The sequence below is a fragment of the Chrysochloris asiatica genome, unplaced genomic scaffold (assembly GCF_000296735.1).
Source record: "Chrysochloris asiatica unplaced genomic scaffold, ChrAsi1.0 scaffold00090, whole genome shotgun sequence".
NCBI lineage: Eukaryota > Metazoa > Chordata > Mammalia > Afrosoricida > Chrysochloridae > Chrysochloris > Chrysochloris asiatica.
In genome coordinates, this window is record NW_006408608.1 from 5220427 (window position 1) to 5228653 (window position 8227).

The window sequence follows — 8227 nt, forward strand, 5'->3', positions numbered from 1 at the left end:
GACAGTAAACTGCTGGAAGGGAGAAACAATGTCTGTTTTGTGATTGGAGGATGGAGAGTAAGGGGGAAGTCTTGGGAGGCAGGTCTGAGGTATTCCCATGGAGACTTCAAGCTACAGTCGCTGGACATTTTAAGACCATTCAACTCCTTTTCTCCCAATGTTTCTCAAGCATCAACTCTTTGAAATGAACTTTGTTTGCCTAGCAGTTCCTTTGAGAAAAGAACAATCATACCATCTTCTAGAATATTCAAAGTCCCACCACCTGCTCCTTAGAAACCCTATGTTGTTATCATTGCTAAGTGCTGTCAAGTCAGTTCCGACTCAGAGCAACCCTGTATAGAGTTTCCGAGGAGTAGCCGGTGAGCTTGAACCACTGCCCTTGCAGCTCAAACCAACTTTGAGGTCCAGCGCATTAACCCACAGTGCCACACCAGGACTCCTTGCAAAGAGTCAGAACCAAGTTAACAACACTATCACCACTTGAATATTCTAGTCTTCTTATTGTCAACTAATGCCTGGTATATTATTATCCAAGGAGCACTGGAGGTACAGTGGTTAAACATGTGACTGCTAACTGAAAAGTTGGCAGTTTATGTCCACCAGCTGCTCAGCAGGAGAGAGATGTGGCAGTCTGCTTTCATAGAGATTTAGTGTCCCACATGGGCAAATATTGTATGACACCGCTATTGTAAAAAGTTAAGAAAAGTTTTCCATGCCAAAAGAAACATTTTATGATGGTTACCAGGGGTAGAAAGGAAGTGGGGAATAAAAGAAAAGAAAAAGATTTACAACCTTGGAAACCCTGTGGGGTAGCTGTGTTCTGTCCTATGATGTCACTTAGTTGGATTTAACTCAGTGGTTGGTATATCATTCAGCTTCTTGTGACTTTAGTTCTTTCATTAGGATAGTTATTAAGTGGATTGGGCTGGGCACTCGGTCTTAGTCCAGTTCTTAGTCCTCATGAAAAGCTGAATTTAAGTACTGGATTTATGGGGACAATAAATGAGGTGGCAGGAGACGATGGGATCATGAACTCAAGGAAAGGGAGAGGTCTGAGATAAGAAGTAGGGATCCCTCTTCTATTGTAACAGGAGGGAAGGAGGCAGGGGGGTTAATTGTGAATGCAGGTCAGTAGGTAGGTTTGGTGGTGGAAAACATAAGAATTCCTAGCTGAAGACTGGAATCTTTTTTGTCTCCCTGTAACGGAAGTGGGCAGACCAACTGTAAAGAATAAAAAGAGAAAGTAAAGGAGAGGGGTTGTAAAGGAAACTCTGATTGTTGTTGTTGAGTGCCGTGGAATCGGTTCCAACTTATAGCGACCCTATATAGGGTTTCTGAGGAGTGGCTGGTGAGCTTGAACCGCTACACGTGCAGTTCAAACTGACCTTGCAGTCTAGCACAGTATCCCACAGCACCACACCAGGACTCTGACGGTTGGTGGCTTAAACAAAGAAGGGTTTATATTCTTACAGGAAGCTGCACTGGTTCAGTGGCTCAATGGTATCAGGGCCAATTCTTCCACAGTCCTTGTGGCCTTTCCCAAAGGACCCGGAGAAGGCTGCCTGTCTCTACTTCATGTATTACTTTTCTTCTTAAAGGCAGGAACTTGAGGTCCAGAAGGACCCCAGCAGATTCCTGCTTACATGTCATGTCACATAGATGTAAGAGAGGCTGGGAAAGTGAGCGTTTAACTTGGTTTGGGAATGGGTGTTAGACAAGACACACATTGTGCCAGCTATGGGGTGAATGTTTTAAATAACCATTAAAAACATTTCTTTTGAAGCAAGTTGAAGAGAGAAATAAAGGATCCCAAATGGTGTCACAATTCAGCTGAGGTTGTAATCATGGATTGACTGATTTTGCTCTGTTATAGTTTTTCCATCGGTGCTCAGGTGTCCAGTGTGGAATGGTATCTCCCATCCCATATGCTCTTCCTACACTGTGACATTCCCCTCATCTAGAAGGGAAATCTATGTCCCTCTGTGTATCACCATGGTATAAGCACTCAACCTCAAGGTTGGTTTGAACTGAAAGGTTGGCAGTTCAAACTCACCAGCTGCTCCTCAGAAACCCTATACAGAGTTGCTATGAATTGGAACCAAATTGATGGTACTTAACAACGATAACAATTTCTTAAATCATGGCAGACTGACTCTGTCACAGGTAACATTGTGTTACTTTTAACGATAGGTCACAATAGGTATGCAGCTTCTACTTGGTTTCTTAGAACTTTTGCTATTAGAACTCAGCAGCCATACTATAAGGAAGCCCAAACTGCCCCAGGCAGTGTGAATATTCTAGCCTGAGGTCACAGTCAGTGAACAGAAAACCCCCCAAGCATCTGAGTGAGGACACCCCCAGGCGATTTCATCTTCAGCTGTTGAGTCATCACCAGACTTGGAGTCTCCCCAGCAGACTCATGGAGCCCACTCCCATGTACCCTTTGTGAATTCCTGACTCACAGAATCTGTGAGCATAATAAAATGTTTATTTTATTTCACCAAGTCTGGGATGGTTTGTTATGAAGCAATAATAACTGAAACACCAAATATAGAAACAGCCAATAAACTCCTTAACAGCAACAACAAAAGAATTCTTAATTGCAGTATAATAGACAAAAAGAAAAGTGCATGTATCTTAAGTGTATATAGCTCAATGAGTTCTCAGAAATGAACACATCTGTATGGACAGCACTTAGTCCTAGTACCTCGGAAGCTCCCCTATCCTTTCTTCCAATAATTTTCTCTCACCATAAAATGCAACCACTGTTCTGACTTTTTACAACAACTCCCCCTCCCCCAGTTTTCTACCATATGTAAATGGAATCACACAGTATGTAGAATTGTGTCTGGCTCCTTTTACTCAACATTAAGTGGGTTTTGTCCATATCGTTGCATGTAATCTTAGCTTGTATAGTTTCATTGGTGGTTTGTGTATTGCTAGAGTCCTGGTGTGGCACTGTGGGCTAATGCGCCAGACTGCAAAGCCATTTGAACTGCAAGGTCGGTGGTTCAAGCTTACCAGCCGCTCTTCAGAAACCCTATACAGGGTCTCTATGGGTCGGGATTGACTCGACGGCACCTAACAACAACAACAACATGCTGCTGAATGGAGTCCTGATGGAGTGTCATAAGCACTCAACCTCAAGGTCTGCTTAAACTGCAAGGTAGGCAGCTCAAAACCACCAGCCGCTCCTCAGAAACCCTATACGGGGTCACTTGGAGTCAGAACCAACTCGGTGGCACTAAACAACATGCTGCTGATCGGGTTTTAGTGGACCTTCCAGAAAAAGACAGACTAGGAAGAAAGATTGCTGACCTACTTCTAAAAATCAGTCAGTGAAAACTCAATGGATCACAACAGTCTAACCTGCAACTGATTCTGGGGATCGCCCAGGACTGGGCAGAATTTTGTTCCATTGTACATGGGGTCTTCATGAGCAAGGGGCTGCCTGGGTGCCATTAACAACAATAACATTCTCATTGCTGTACAATATTTGGGTTGTGAATATTCCACATCCATTTGGAGGTTGATGGGCATTTGAATAGATAGCATTTTATTTTTTAAAAAAGCTTTTATTGTAAATTAAATGATAGTTTACCTGGGAGAACATCGGTTTTGCACTCATCCTATCGTATTTCGTTTTATTACAATGATTACAATCCCCTCCATGCATCATCATTCAACAGTATTTGCTTTTATTCCCTCTGCTTTTTTGTTTTGGGATGTACACAAAAACACTCAGGAATATATAATCATTTAAACAACCAAGGGCACATTCTGCAGCCTGCTTCCTGGCTGCCAGTACATAGTCTTCCTCTTTCTCCATGTCCTCATCTCTGCCTCCAACTCTGGTGTCTCTGCTTCTCTTGATAGGGTCCCACATTCTGCTCGTGCTCTTCTCCCTTGATGGTGCTAGGGTCTTCTGTTCCTGGAATGTAAGATTAACTACTCCCCCCTTTTTGCTAAGGAACTTCTACCTTTACTGTTGTGACAGTCACAGTCAGTCATGATAACAATTACTCACTATTGAATCATAAGAATCATATACCCATCTCCTTTCATCAGACCTGTCTAGATAAGTTGAAAACTTGAATAGATACATTTTTCCTTAAATACTTTGGTTTGCAAAATTTGCAATCAAGAGTTCTAATATAAGCCCACATCTGCAAATCCAGGCTACACACCCTATTGAGCAGCCCTGAGCTCTCCCACTTGCAATCATTAAGTATTAGAAGAAAGTTTAAGTTTCTCATGCATTCATTCTGTAATATATTCCAGTACCTACTATATACAAGATGTTGATTTAGGAAGAGGGCGGGAGAGGAAGTTAGAGCCTAGCCAGATAAGGTTCCCCCATATCATGGAGGGTTCATTTTGGTAGAAATAACATCAAAATAGAAAATAAAATAATTGCAGAGTTTGGTAACTACAATAGAAGAAATAAAAGGAACCCTGGTAGTGTAGTAGGTTACAAGTTGGGCTGCTAACTGGAAGGTCAGCAGTTCAAATCCACCAACTACTCCACTGGAGAAAGATGAGGCTTTCTGCTCCCATCAAGTTTTACAGCTTGGAATCCCTATACAGGGTTGCTATGAGTCACACTGACTCCATGGCACACAACCACCACCACCACCTTAGTAGAAATAAACAGGATGATGTCATTGAGCATGAGTGGTGGGTGGACATATGTGGAATGTATAATGTAGAGAGAAAGTTTTGGTGAAGATGCACCTGTTGTTGTTGTTAAATTACTGTTAAGTTAGTTCCAACTCAAAGCGACCCCATACACAACAGGACAAAACACTGCCCAATCCTCCGCCATCCTAACAATAGTTGTTAAGTTTCAGCCTATTGCTGCTGTCACTGTGCCAATCCATCTCACTGGGGTCTTCCTCTCTTTTTGCTGACCCTCCATTTTACCAAGCACGATATCCTTCTCCAGGGACTGGTCCTTCCTGATAATATGTCTAAAGTATGAGAGACAATGTCTCATCATCCTGGCTTCTAAAGAGCATTCTGACTGTACTTCCAACACAGACCTGTTTGTTCTTTTGTCAGTTCATGGTACCTTCAATATTCTTCTCCAACACCTTAACTCAAATGCATCAATACTTCTATTGTCTTCTTTATTTATTGTCCAACTTTCACGTGCATATGAGGCTACTTAAAATGTCATGGCTTAGGTCAGGCACACCTTAGTCCTCAAGTTGATATTTTTGCTCTTGAACTCTTTGAAGATGTCTTGTGTAGCAGATTTGCCTAATGCAACATGTTGTTTGATTTCTTGGCTGATGTTTCCATGAATATTGATTGTGGATCCAAGCAAAATGAGATTTTTGACACTTCATTGCAACTCATAGGGACCCTATAGAGGGTTCCCAAGGAACTATTGGTGGATTTGAATTGTTGACCTTGTAGTTACCCTACAGTGCCACCAGGACTCCAAAATGTACCTTCCTGTTGTTAAATACAGTCAAGTCGATTCCAACCCTTAGCGACCATGTGTAGGGTTTCCGAGGAGCAACTGGTGAGCTTGATCCTCCGACCTTGCACTTCAAACAGCTTTGCAGTCTGGCGCATTCACCCACAGCACCACATCAGGACTCCAAAATGTACCTTAGGAGGTGATATTCGAGACCTTAGAGATTAGATATTAGTCTTCAGAAGTGCCAGAAGATGAGTTTCTAGGTAGTGTGAACAGAAAATGCAAAGGCCCTTAGGTGAGAAAGAACTTGGTGTCTTGTTAGAAGAAAGGAGGCTGGTAAGGATGAACTGAGTGGAAGAGAGGAAAAAGAGATAGAGAAGATTTGAGAGGTAAGAAGGTGTTAGGTTATCTAGGGTTTTATAGACCATTGTTGTTGTTGCTGTTGTTAGGTGCCATCGAGTCGGTACCTACTCATAATGACCTTATGCACAGCAGAATGAAACACTGCCCAATCCTGGGTGAACCTCATTACTGTTGCCACACTTGAGTCCATCGATGCTGCTACTTGGCCAATCCGTCTCGTTGGGGATCTTCATCTTTTTCTCTGACCCTCCACCTTACCAAACATGATGTCCTTCTCCAGCAACTGGTACCTCCTGACAATATGTCTGAAGTATGAGAGACGAAGTTTGGCCATCTTGGCCTCCAAGGAGCACTCTGGTTACACTTTTTCCAAAACAGATCTATTGGTTCTTTTGGCAGTCCATGGCACCTTCAGTATTCTCCTCCAACACCATAACTCAAATGCATTACTTCTTCTACAGTCTTCCTTATTCACTGCCCAGCTTTTTGCATGCATATGAGGCCATTGAAAATACCATGGCTTGGGTCAGGCGCACCTTAGTCTTCAAGCTTACATCTTTGCTCTTCCACACTTTAAAAAGGTCTTGTGCAGCAGATTTGCCTAATGCAATACATCGTTTGATTTCTTGACTGCTGCTTCCGTGAGTGTTGATAGTTGATCCAAGAAGAATGAAGTCCTTGACAACTTCAATCTTTTCTCCATTGATAAGAACGTTGTTTATTGGTCCAGTAGTGAGGATTTTTGTTTTCTTTACACTGAGATGTAATCCATACTGGAGGCTGTGCTCTTTGATCTTCATCAGTAAATATTTTAAGTCCTCTTCACTTTCAGCAAGCAAGGTTGTATCATCTGCATATCGTAGATTGTTAATGAGTCTTCCTCCAATCCTGATGCCACGTTTTTCTTCATGTAAACCAGCTTCTCGGATTATTTGCTCAGCATACAGGTTGAATAAGTATGGTGAAAAAATACAACTTTGTCACACATCTTTCTTAATTTTAAACCATTCAGTGTTCCCATGTTCTGTTAGAATAACTGCCTCTAGGTCCAGGTACAGATTCCTCATGAGCACAATTAAGTGCTCCGGAATACTCATACTTCGCAATGGTGTCCATAGCTTATCATGATCCACACAATCAAAAGCCTTTGCGTGGTCAATAAAGCACAGGTAAACATTTTTCTGATATTCTCTACTTTCAGCCAAGATCCATCGGACATCAGCAATGATATCCCTTGTTCCACGGCCTCTTCTGAATTCAGCTTGAACCTCTGGAGGTTCTCTGTCAATGTACGCTTGCAGCAGTTTCTGTATTGGCATTGAAGTTTATTCCAAATGCAATGGGAAGCCATTGTGAAGATTTTAAGTAGAAAAACGATAACACCCGATTTAAGGTTTTAAAAGATCATACTGTCCAAAAGTAAACCTTAACATTGATGATCAATTGATTCTCAACAAGAGATATGCAATGGGAAAAAGAATAAATACTCTTTTCAACAAATGCTGTTGAGACAACGGGACATCCACAAGCAAAGAAGAGATGTTGGACCCTTACATCACACTGCACTCAGAAATTAGCTCACAATGGACCTAAATAGAAGTGCTAAACCGATAAAATATTAGAAGAAAATTGGGAGTAAATCATTGTAAACTTGGGTTAGGCAAAACCTTCTAAGATATGACACAAAAACATAAGCAACAAAAGAAAAATAGGCAAATAGGACTTAATTAAAATTCAAAAGTTTTAGACTTCAAAGGACACTAAAAAATTGGAAAGCCAACTCAAAGACTTATACACACACACTTAAAACACCATATTACTGTTGAGTTGATGCCATCCCATAGTACCCTATAGAACAGAGCATAACTGTCCCATAGGGTATCTAGGGCTGTCATCTTTATGCAAGCAGACCGCCATATTTGTCTCCTGTGGAGTGGCTGGTGGGTTCGAACCATTAACTTTTCAGTTAACAGCCAAGGGCACCACTGTGCCATAATAGTCCTTTACTCAGAGTTTTTGTTGTTAGGTGCCATCGAGTTGGTATCGACCCATAGCAGATCTTATGCACAGCAGAACGAAACACTGCCCAGTCCTGGGCCAACCTCACAATTGTTGCCATGCCTGAGCCCACTGATGCTGTCACTTTGTCAATTCATCTCACTGGGGGTCTTCCTCTTTTTCTCTGACCCTCCACCTTACCAAAAATTATATCCTTCTCCAGTGACTGGTCTCTCCTGATAATATATCCAAAGTATAAGAGACGAAGTTTGTCCATCTTGGCCTCCAAGGAGCACTCTGGCTGCACGTCTTCCAAAACGGAACTATTGGTTCTTTTGACAGCCCATGGCACTTTTAGTATTCTCCTCCAACACAATTCAAAGGCATCAATTCTTCTACAGTCTTCCTTATTCACTGTCCAGCTTTTGCATGCATATG